The sequence below is a fragment of the Pinus tabuliformis genome, chromosome 3_1 (assembly GCF_031772625.1).
Source record: "Pinus tabuliformis cultivar Carrire ecotype Pingquan chromosome 3_1, CPIR1, whole genome shotgun sequence".
In the NCBI taxonomy this organism is placed as follows: domain Eukaryota; kingdom Viridiplantae; phylum Streptophyta; class Pinopsida; order Pinales; family Pinaceae; genus Pinus; species Pinus tabuliformis.
The window spans coordinates 23,761,002-23,773,238 of record NC_142301.1 but is presented as its reverse complement, the minus strand read 5'-3'; positions in this window follow the sequence as shown (position 1 = coordinate 23,773,238).

The following is a 12,237-nucleotide window of genomic DNA, read 5'->3' as shown; positions in this document are numbered from 1 at the left end:
GTATGCTTGGAAAGATAAAGAGAATTGTTTCTTTGATTCTCTTTACTAAGAAAGTTGTTTTCTATAAAATTTGCATCTTCCAACTCTCTTAGTTAGGAGTTTCATTGAAAGAGAAAAGTAGCGTAAATCATCTTAGGTGCATCTTTGTAGTGGTTTGAGTCGAGTCTACACACCATTTGTTTCATTTCCGCTACCTTTTGTCTTTAAGAAAAACCATAAAATTAACGCTTAAAGTAAAATCAACTTAGTAACTTTTATTTACTAGGGCTCTGAAACACCAATTTAGATCAGGCTAGTGTCTTGGAGTAGGAGAGTAATTAACTCTCCAAGACAACAAAACCAAACAAGTAGCTTATCTTGTGATAGAATAAATCCAATTGTCTCATTTTTACTCTGGGAAAGCTCCTCTTAAAGGAGAAGCACAAGCTCGTGTTCGAACCAGTGAGGGGATCAATCCTCCCTCGTTGGGAGCGACGCCAGACATGCACGTATTACAAACGGTAAACCTCAGATTAACCATTGTCGAGGAGCCAGGGGTCACTTGTCGGTAAACCTTGGATTATTGTCAAGGAACCGGCAAGGGGATTGAGCTTGATACTCTGCCCTTGCGTGCTGTCGGAGTGTAGACTGTTCCCCCAGGTGCATTTGTTGCGGTTGGTAACCTTAGTGACCATTATATTTAGGATTCTACCGAGGTGACGGTGGAGGGAAGATCCCACTGTACCTGGAGCAGACGTCGGATAGACTCACTTGGATTTTCCGGGGGGTTCACTTCACTCGAGACGGTTAAAGTGGAGGAACTTGTGCCGGTCTATTCATTAAGCAGGTTGCCGGGGTAATGGTTCCACCCGCCACTTCTGTATTGAATCCGGCGATGTTGGGTTTCATCTCCAACTAGCATTTTCGGTCTGGAAGGCTACTGTTTGTGCTTGGTTTGACTCCCTAGATTCTTTAGGCGCGTGATTCAAATTTGTTTGGTTCTTTAGCGACTTTAGGTGGTTTGATTTGAGATTTTACTTTGTTTTCGTGTGTAGTAGTTAAAAGTTTTTAGCTGTGGCGGAATTACCGAGACAGTCCCGTAGACTTCAGGGCTAGTCTCCTGAAGTTGTTTCTGTGGCCGAATTGTTGAGGAGATCCTGTAGACTTCGGGGTGAGCCTCCTCGAGATGACCCGAGTAATCTATAAGGTTTGAAGGTCCTTGTAACTCCTCCTAGTGGCAGTAGAGTAGGTTCACCTGAAGAAGGAGAATCTTCCTTGGTAGTCCATCCAGATTACCAAAGTCTAGAGACAGGTTATAATCCCGAAGCTGTTACAGTTTCTGAGCTTTCTGGTAGTTTTTCGTCTACTAGTGATACAGGTGAAGAACCTGAAATATCTGAACCTGTTACTCCAACTTCTAGTGTTCCAGATTCACCAAGAGTAGAACGAGTTATCACCGAAAATCTTCCTACTGGTCTGATTGCTATTGAAGAACTTGCTCCAGAGGAAGAAATAGGCATCTCTAACCTTGAAGATCAACTTACTATTGAGCTCAGGGAGCGTGAATCTATCTTTTACAGTCCTCCTAGAAGTACTACTTGGTACCTTTCGTTAACCAATTATTTAGACAACTCAGGGATAGGTTTTTCTACACCTCGTACTCCTTTTCCACCTGGAGGTATTTATACTCCTGTAAATATGTCTGGTCAGTCGTCCGTGTTTACTCAAACTCCTGAACCTTTCTTACACGGCGGTCCTTCTGTTCCCACCAGGTATCAATCACTTTCTGGTACCTTTGCGGGGGCATCTCCTCAACGCATTGATCATGGGTTATTAGCTGGAAACAATGGTAACATACCGTTGGGTGTAGGAGACATTTACATGATGTCAGGTTCAGTTCTCGTTTCTCAACCTCAAGGTGGCCAATTACCGCCTGGGGGGCAGCCTCAATTAACGCCTGGGGGGCAACCTCAAGGTACACAAATTGTGTCTGGGGGGCAACCTCAAGGTCAGTATGTACCTATGGTGCAGTACATGCCTCAAGGTCAACCCCAGCCTCAATATGTACCCCAGGGTCAACCTCAGTATCAATATTTACCTCAAGGGTATCAACCCCAAGGGTATCAACCTCAAGGGTATCAACCTCAAGGTCAAGGTCAACCCCAGTACCCGTATTTACCTCAAGGTTATCAACCTCAAGGTCAATACTCGAGTCAAGGTTATCAACCACCTCAAGGTTAGTCATATGTTCAAGGTATGGGAACTGTACCTTTCAGTTATCAATCCTATCCTCAATCCGGTTATGGATCTCAGTATTCTCAACCTGTTACGGGTCAATTCCCCGGAATGATGGTGTGGGATCCATCACAGGGTCAACAGGTGTTGCAGCCAAGTATACAGTTGGTACCTCAAGCTGGACAACCCGTAGTTTCTGGTCCACCCCAGCAACCGCAACCTGTCCAGTCAAATGTTTAAACTTCTGTAACTTCGGTAGTTACTCAACCGCCAATTGCACCTAGTACACCATCTCAAACGGCTGCTGCAACTACCGCTACATCTGCTGCACTTACTTCTGGAGTATCGACAGCTCCGGTTTCTACTGTCTCTGCAACCACTCCTCAGACATCTTTACCGTTGCCTGGATCTACGATTCAAACCACGGTCCAGATGCCTATAGGTCAGGCTGGTATAAGTACGGTTGTCACTACTCAACCTCAATTTTTTCATCAACCGTACCAGGGACAGTACCAACATGGGAAAGCTGTCCAGCAGCTGGTTTACCAGTATCAACCGTATCCTGGGTACACTTATCAACAACCTCAACAACCCCAGTACGGTCCGGTTAATCCTGGTTTTCCAGGAGGATATAATATCCCTAATGCGATTCCTGTTCCTAGTTATCCTGGATATCCTCCTCCTGGGACTGGTCCTGTGACGCGCCTAACGAATGATCCAATTCAATATCTTCCGTTCTGGCTGCCAATGCCAAATAAGTTGCCCAGTGATATACCCAAGTTCAAAGGTATGTCTGGAGAGGATCCGTCCAATCATGTGATGACTTACCACCTCTGGTGTGCTTCAAATTCTATCTCGGATGATTCGATCCGCTTACGTCTTTTCCAGCGTACACTCATTGGTCTCGCGGCCAAGTGGTACATTGAGTTACCACGGGCCTCTTTTTACAATTTCAGCGAGTTAGCTACCTCGTTCTTAACTCACTTTTAGTTGCCGGTCAGATACGATAACGGCACGGAGTTATTAACTTCACTAAAACAATCGACGTCCACGTATATTTCTGATCACATTCATGAGTGGAGACGTCGAAGAAGGTTAGTGAAAGTTTTTATTCCGGACCAAATCTTAGCTGAATGGTTTGTTAAATCATTATTACCGAAGATTACTGAAGATGTAGCTAAGGCCGGAGTAGTTACTGAGGAGCAAGTCATTGCTCAGGCGTAGTACCTTGACTTAGTTTATACTCAGTCATGTATGTTACACGAAAATATTCCAGATCTTCCAAAATCGAATCAAATCATTGCTGCTCCTTTAGGATCTCATGCCGCTGATGGTATGATTGGCATCGTGAATACAAAGAGCAAGAAGAAATCTTCCAAGACTTCTACTACTCCTATAATCACCTTGCATGATTCCCCGACAGGAGAATCTTCTCCTGAACTTTCCGCCGATATTCACACTGTAGAGTCATCTACGGCCAAATCAAAAAACGGTGGAAAGAGGAAAGGAAAGAAGAAGACTAAAGCAGACAAGGCTCCGAAGGAGAAAACGGAAAATTCGGAAACCAATGACGAAAAGCGCAAACCTCGATATCCTTGTCTTATTTGTGAAGAGGATCATTTTACAAGAGATTGCCCTCATCGGGCTGAGGTTGTGAAAATAGTCAAAGGTTCTCCCACTCCTGCTGTGTTAAAAGATCCATTTCCAAAGCAGGAGAGTAAGTTGTTAGGTTCTTCCTCGACTGCCAGTGAAGAACCCATTTTGATGATGTCTCATGTGAGGATTGCGACTCGGTCGCAAGATTATGGTAGTAAGAATCCTGTTGATGGTAAGGAAGCAGAATCTTCTCACTCTAATCCATCAACCTCAGCTCCTGGTTCCGATCCACTACAGATCGAAAAACCTAACCCAGACTTAGTAATCAAACCGCCCGCCAAGGGTGTACTTCAAAGGTCTGCTTTCAATCCTCATGCAAGAGCGGCCCAGAATTACAACATTGTTGAGGACTTAGCTGTTTCACCCTCAACAATGTCGGCTTTAGAAGTGCTGCAATCATGCCCAGCACAACGAAAATTACTTTTGTCGGCTATCGGAGCTGTTGATGTTCAGGACCCGAATCTGATAATCTTCGATCTAGAAAATAATACACCGCGTCTACCCCATCAAATGGCTTTCCAAATTCCAGTGATAGTCAAAAACAGGACTATTCATCGGACTGTGATTAATGAGGGAGCTTCTACGTGTATTATGTCGATTCAATGTTGGAGATCGCTTGGTTCTCCTTCGCTGAACCAATCCCCGACCATCCTTAAGGCCTTTGATGGCTGTGGGTTCCGTCCGTTTGGTATTCTACAGGAATTGTCTATCGGGGTAGAAGGTAAAACCGTTAGTCTGGATGTGGAAGTGGTTGATGCCCCTCTAGACTACAACCTTCTTTTGGGTCGAAGTTGGTCATATGCTATGACAACGGTCGTTTCATCAGTCTTCAGAGTAATAAAGTTTCCACATAACGGTAAGATCGTGACCATTGATCAGCTGACATACTTTTCATCCGACCCAGCCTCTTCAGAGAGTATCCAGCATGTCGGTAAGACGACAATCCCTTATAGGGACGTTGGCGTAGGTTTAGTTAAAGATTCCGGTTTACTGGGAACTTTTCCTTTCCCTCCAATCAACGCAGACCCTTCATTTGCATCAATTCATATGATTACATCAGACACCATTATTTACGATGATCCTTGGATTGTCCCATCTGAATCTGAGATAGACTCATTCGGTGATGCTATGCCTTTGAGTCCATATGAAATTGCTTATGAAGCCGTCATGTCTTTTACTGACTCGCGTTCAACCCAAATCGACCAGATGAATGTGGTCAGTGAAGAATCACTTTTCACATCAACCTTAGAACGGATAACGTTTCCCGAAGTCATGTCATCTGACGAGCAACTTCGCGAAATCCTAAGTGTAGACGATCTACCATGGGAATATCTCCATCACAGATCTTCGTTTTTACCTAAGGATGATGCTTTTGAAAATGATTTTTCATCTATCTTTACCGCTGAATATGTCAATGACGCTCAGAATCCAACGAAACATTCTGATTCAGAGCTGAATTTAGGGAATATTTCTCGCACTATTCCCATTGACATTTCAGTGAAGCCCGGAATTGAGGAAAACATTCATATAGGTGCCTCATGTACAGAAGATGAACTTCGAACTTACAAGGCCCTATTCCAAGAATTCCGCGATGTGTTTTCTTGGTCTTACGAGGAAATGCCAGGAATCGATCCTGCCATTGTTGTTCATGAAATAAAGACCTACCCGGACGCTAAACCCGTCCGGCAACGGTTGCGTCAGATTCATCCTCGGAAAGCGGCTGCGATTAAAGTAGAAGTCGAGAAGCTGTTGAAAGCAGGTTTCATTTATCCAATCCCATTAACGGATTGGGTATCGAATATTGTTCCGGTCAACAAGAAACAAGGAACAATAAGAATCTGTATCGACTATAGGGATATAAATCGAGCTTGTCCAAAAGACAACTATCCAACGCCTTATATCGATCAAATCATTGATTATTGTGCCGGAAGTGAAATGTTTTCCTTCATGGATGGTTTTTCGGGCTATAATCAAATCAATATTCTACCTGCCGATCAACCAAAAACAACATTCATTTGTCCATGGGGGACATTTGCTTATTGCAAATTACCTTTTGGGCTTAAGAATGTCGGAGCCACTTTTCAACGGGCGATGTCTTATGCATTTCATGACATCAAGCACATTGTGTAACCGTACCTCGATGATTTGCCTGCTCATTCTTTACATCGAGCTGAGCACCTTGTCCACTTACGAGCAATTTTTATGAGGTGTAGGCATTATCAAATTCGGTTGAATCCCCACAAGTGTGTTTTCTGTATAGAGACGGGTCGATTGCTGGGATTTGTTGTTTCAAAAGCCAGCATTCGCGTCGATCCCTCGAAGGTCGAAGCTATCATCAAATTGCCTCCTCCTTCAAGTTTGCGCCAACTCCAAAGTTTGTAAGGGAAAGCAAACTTTTTACACCGATTCATTCCAAACTACGCAGAGGTCACTAAAGGTTTTACACGGTTGTTGAAACAGAAAGCTCAATTCTTTTGGGATGAGATTGCCCAACAATCTTTTGATGCACTTAAGCACGCGTTGACCCATGCACCGTTGTTGCATCCTCCCAACTACAACCAGGACTACTTCTTATACCTCGCAGCTTCGCATTCCACCATTGGAATGGTGTTAGTTCAAGAAGATGAATTCGGAGCGGAACATGTGATATATTATCTTAGTAGGACATTAAACCCCACTGAGCTAAAATATTCACATGTGGAGAAATTGGCCCTGGCAGCCGTTCAAGCTGTCCAGCGTTTTCGTCACTACATTCTTCTCCGTAAAACTACAGTTATTTCAGATTGCAACCCTATGATTTATATTTTGACCAAACAACTGCTAGGGGGCAAGTACTCTAAATGGATCGTTATCCTGCAAGAGTTTGACTTGGAGTTTGAGAAGTCCAAGTCTAAGAAATCCTTAGTTTTTGCGGAATTGATGTGTGATTTCCCGCGTGCTGACACAGAAACTGTGGTAGAGGAGTCCATTGCGGACGAATCTTTGTTTCTTATCAGTACTTTAGATCCGTGGTACAGGGATATAATCATCTATCTCCAAAGCCAAACCTTTCGGCCTGAAGCTTCAAAGTCAGAATGTCGAAAAATTAGGTTTCAATCCCAGCAATACAGGATTATTAGAGATACACTTTATCGCCGGGGGGCAGACTCAGTTTTTCAACGTTGTTTAACTCACGAAGAGGCTGAGAGGGTTTTGAATGATTGTCACTCTGGAGCATGTGGCGGTCATATGTCTGGGTATGCCACAGCTCAGAAGGTGTTGCGCGCTGGCTATTTCTGGCCGTCCATGTTTAAAGATTGTATCATTGCGTTCTGGAAGTGCCACAACTGTCAAGTGTTTGATCGCAAGATGCGCGCACCACCTGCTCCTCTCCATCCTATAATTGCCGCTGGTCCTTTCGCCAAATGGGGTATCGATTTTATTACTTGTAACCCTCACTCGGCTGGGGGGCATGCATATATCATCCTCGCGGTTGATTATTTTACTAAATGGGCCAAGGCGATGCCTATATTCGACGCAAGCGGCAAAACAGCTGCAGTTTTCGTATTCAATCACATTATAACTAGGTTTGGTGTCCCACAAGCAATCATCACTGACCATGGGAGCCATTTTCGAAACATCATGATGACTGAGCTTACAAGCCAGCTTGGTTTGCGCCACGATAGCTCTACTCCTTATTATCCGCATGCCAACGGTTTGGTTGAGTCTATCAACAAAGTTCTGGTTATCATGATCCGACGAATCATTGGTATTCATCGGTCGAATTGGCACAACATGTTATTTTCAGCGCTATGGGCATACCGAACTTCAGTGAAAACTTCAATAGGGTTCACTCCTTTCCAGCTAGTTTATGGCTTGGAAGCTGTGTTACCCATTGAATGCGAAATCCCATCACTTCAAATGGCTGTCGAATTACTCCCAGCTACTTCCGAAGAGGAGAAACGTTTATTATACTTAGCTCAATTAGATGAGACTCGACGTGACGCTGCATTGGCCATCGAGACTCACGCGAAACGAATGAAAGCTCAGTATGATAGAAATGTGACCCCTCAGAGTTTTTCGGAGGGAGACCTAATGCTGTTATATGATCAAGCTAACGATAAGCTAGGTGCTGGAAATTTTGTTCCTATGTGGCATGGACCCTACATTGTAAAGCGAAAGCTAGCAAAAGGGGCTTATGAGCTGGTAGATTTTGATGGGGACTCTTTGGGTAAACCCAGAAATGGACTTTACCTAAAGAGGTATTATGCTTAAATGGTGGGTATGGAGATTTTAGTTAGGTTAAGTTTTCTTTCTAGCTAGTATGTTTGTTAGTTTAGATAGTGTGCTTAGCTTAGAAAGTGTGTTTTTCATCGTTATTCTGGCTTATCTTGGTTTTACTCTTGATATTGCAGATGTCGATGCCTCTCCAAACGTACATTGGATTTGCCAATGGTGCTTGTCGTAGTACACGGAATATCTCTTCCGCAGCTTGGGTTATCTATTCACCCTCTGACGAGTTAGTTTCTATGCATGGGGTGAGCCTCGGTCAAACGACGAACAACATTGCAGAATACAGTGCAGTGGTTGAATTATTGTCTGAATCTATTTCATTTGGAATTCGACGTTTGATAGTGAGGTTAGATTCTGAACTCGTTGTATTACAGCTTAATAGAGTATATGCCATTAGAAATCCTGTGTTATTAAGGTTGTTTTTGAGAGTGCGTCTCTTGGAATGTGAATTTGATTACATTGAATATCAGCATATTCCAAGGTCTTTAAATACATTAGCAGATGCAATTGCTTCTCGAATGTTAGATAGACATTTGCGATAATCATACAAGTAAATTTAAAAAACATTCCATCACATATGTTAAACAAAATGAGCCGGTAATAATGATATATATATATAGATAGGAGTGTGTCAAAAATATACATCGTCTTCAATCATAGGTTGAAAAACACCTTATGATCGGCAAAAATGATAAGTACAAAAAGCCAAAATGTCATATGTGTCTACAAAAGTGACTAGTCAATCACTGGTGGTGCTCCCTATACGAGACCACTGCCCGCGCTACCCTACACAAGAACCTCCTAAAAGGTCCTGGGACTGCAACCACATAGCGCTGAAGTCGAATGGGAATATCATCTATGGTGGTCTCTGGTATATCCGCCGTCAGACGCTCTAGATCCTGTTCCAGCTCGGCTAAGGTCTCTGCGGCCGCATCCTGTGGGGCTGGTGCTGGTACAGCTGGTACTCTCCTCTTAAAAGCCCGGAGGTTGGCTGGACGCCGTGGACCTACATCTGCATTTTGAAAATTTGTGCTGTCTGTTTTGAGGCGATATATATAAAAACAAAAAAAATACATAATTTGAAAACTCGTGAAAAATGAAATACCTCTGTCGTCCCACTGTTCTCCCTGTGGAAGAACCATGTCCGGATCATTCCGAAAATCCATTCCGGCATAAGGAAATTCCTGAATAGCAAAGACCTCGCTCTCTAGCCAGTGAAAGTAACCATCAGGAAATCGAACAACTGCTGCGCCCTCATCAGGATGCCGGGCCATTACCACAACCCATCTCATCAACTTAGGCTCCCGAGGAGCCCCAACTGGAACTGTAAGATGCTGGGGGACTAGCATTGGAACTCTCTCTAGGGAAAAGCTCACGACTAAAGGCCCATATCCAAAGGTCTTCAGTTGTCCTCTCTTTGCCCTGGTTAGTTGGCCCTTCAAATTAGCCAACACAGCATTGCACCAGTTGAAAATGGTGCCTTGGAAGCAGTCTATAGCCATCCGCATTTGGGACCTGGTGGCTTGGTGCAAAGCGGCCGTGCCGCAAAGTCTGGTAATAGTAAAGGCTATCACCATAAGTTCAGGTCGGGATATGTACTTGATTTCTATCCCCTTCTCATGGTTTTGGTTGTTGCACCACTCTAGCCGGAGACTAGCAAGGGATTGGCCACCCGGCCTAGTCCCGAATAGAGAAAGTTGCTCGCCCCTGTTAGGCAAGCCAGTGAGAAAACATATGTCGGAGGGCTCTATCTCGAGCTGGTGCTCTCCAATGTAGAAACATTGCTCCTGAATATTCCACCTTTCAACCAACCACTCAAGGAACGGCACTTGGCCCCTCATGCCAGGTATGGCTTTTAATGCATCAATGGAAGGTTGATGACCTATCGCGGCCAAATCAACATCCTCGTGCTCTTTTTCACGCCAATCAAGCATGGTGTGCTCCCTGCACATCATAAAACATCAGTTAGGATCCATAAAATTTAAAAATTTTGGTCTATTTTGGAGGTATGAGGGTTTCAATTTTTGTTTTGCGGGGTACGCACCCCGGCCTTTAGGGACAGAGCGTCCAGACGCAGCTTCCCTTAAGGCCGAGTGCGTACACCCCGTAATTTTCCCATTGGGAAAATATCGGGGTACGCAGGTCAGCAGTGCATGACCTGCGTACCCCGAAGTGCGCATCTTGAAACCCCAGGACCCCCAAAAAATCAAATAAAAGCTTAAAAATGAATTCTAAACAGATGGAAATCAAGAGAGGGGTGTTGTAGAATACCTGGTGAAATGGCGTTCGATTCTGACGGTCGGATTCTCCGCAATCTCCACGGGAAGTTTCTTGTCAAAAGCCCTTTTCTCAACCTCAACAGTAAAATGGTAAAAATGACATGGTAAAAAGTCTTTTTATAGGTTTTTTTGGATGAATGAATGCTAAGTTTGTTTATTTTTCACCATGAAAGGACATTTTTCAATGTATTTTTACCCATCTTAAACAGGTATGAGTAATGTGTCGTTTTTGTGCAGGACAAAAGGACTTTAGAGTAAAATCATCATTTTTCATAAACCAAAACATCAGAGTCATCTTTTAAGCTCTTTTCTGACTCATAAAACATGAAAAGATCGCCGAGCGTTTCTTTTACACTCGTTAAAACGGAATTAAAAGACGGTCCCCTTATAGCTCTTTTCTGACTGTAAAAACTGGAAAAGATTGTCGGGTTTTTGTCGTTTCAAACTCGATACTGGAAATAAAACGACGTGTCCTTGATCACTGTTTACTTTTCAGGTCAGAGACACTAATCATGAAAGTACTCCTTGATCGCAAGATCAAGCGGTTCTCCCAGGTATTATTTTATACTTTTTTGGGCTTGGGGGACACAAATTTACGAAAAAGTTCAACCTGGAGTCTTCTTAAGTTTTTCAGACTCTCTAAAATTGAAAAGTGCCAAGTTTCTCCTATACTGGGCTCGTTAAAATTTCACAGTAAAGGACCTGTTCAATTACAAATAGGAACGAACCACTCCTTCCTAGGGTTCGAATCAAAACTAGGTTGGACTCATCCGAAGGATGAGCTTATAATCAAGCATATGTTATCCTCCTCAAGCTTGTTAAAAATAAAGAGGTACTTGCCAGAAATGGTGGGGGAAAAGAGAGAAGAATGAGCCTATTTGTTATCTTTTGTCTCAGAAGAAACTTTATTACCACTCTTGGACATGACACTTTTCATTCACCTGGGTTGGGAAATCCTTTACCTCACAGTTGATCAAACCACTTTGAAAGTCTTTAGCCGGATTCCAGGGATTAACTTTGAGTCATTCGTCACCAAGCCATCTGTTGTGTCGTTATGTGTTCAAGAGGTCTGCAAGCAAAACTTTCATCTGCAAAATACTTGTCATCCATTTGACCATCCCTGAGTCAGTCCTTACAGCAACATTTCTTCATTTTGAACAATGATTTCGTGTTGTGGGCTTGCCTGCAACGGGTCGCTTTCTATCGACATCAGCACATTATCTAGAGAGATGACTTAGAAACCGTCAGTACCTTGAAGTCTGCATGCATCAATGGCAGGTTTCTCGCCTTTGACTTCAGTTTACATCATTGACTTTCGATCGAAGGATTCCGTGTAATGTTCGACATCAACTCATTCATTCACATCTCATGGATTGTACTGGGTACTTTGAGAACCATTGACATTACTGGTGGTCTCTCTCACACTTGTTAACAGTTTACATCATCGACTGGTAATCAAGTGGTTTCTACCATGTTCGACATCAACTCATTCATTCACATGGCTAGAATCGTACCAATTCGGGAAGTAGAAATGAAGACCCTAGATCTAGTTTCCACCATCCAGGCTGCGAGGAGTTTTGTATTCATTATCTAGTAGACTAATCATAAACAGATGGCTGCGCCCATACTGTGTCTACAAAAGTCTATGATTATGATGTACTGCAAGATCATTCCTGTATCAGAGTAGTTAGTCTGTTAGTTAAAGTTTTGATCTGAGTATGGGAATGCCTACCTCAGCGACGATATAATCTTATACATGTATTTTGTGTTGGAAATTGCAGGTTCTGACCAGGCTCTCCACGAGATAATCCTTGAA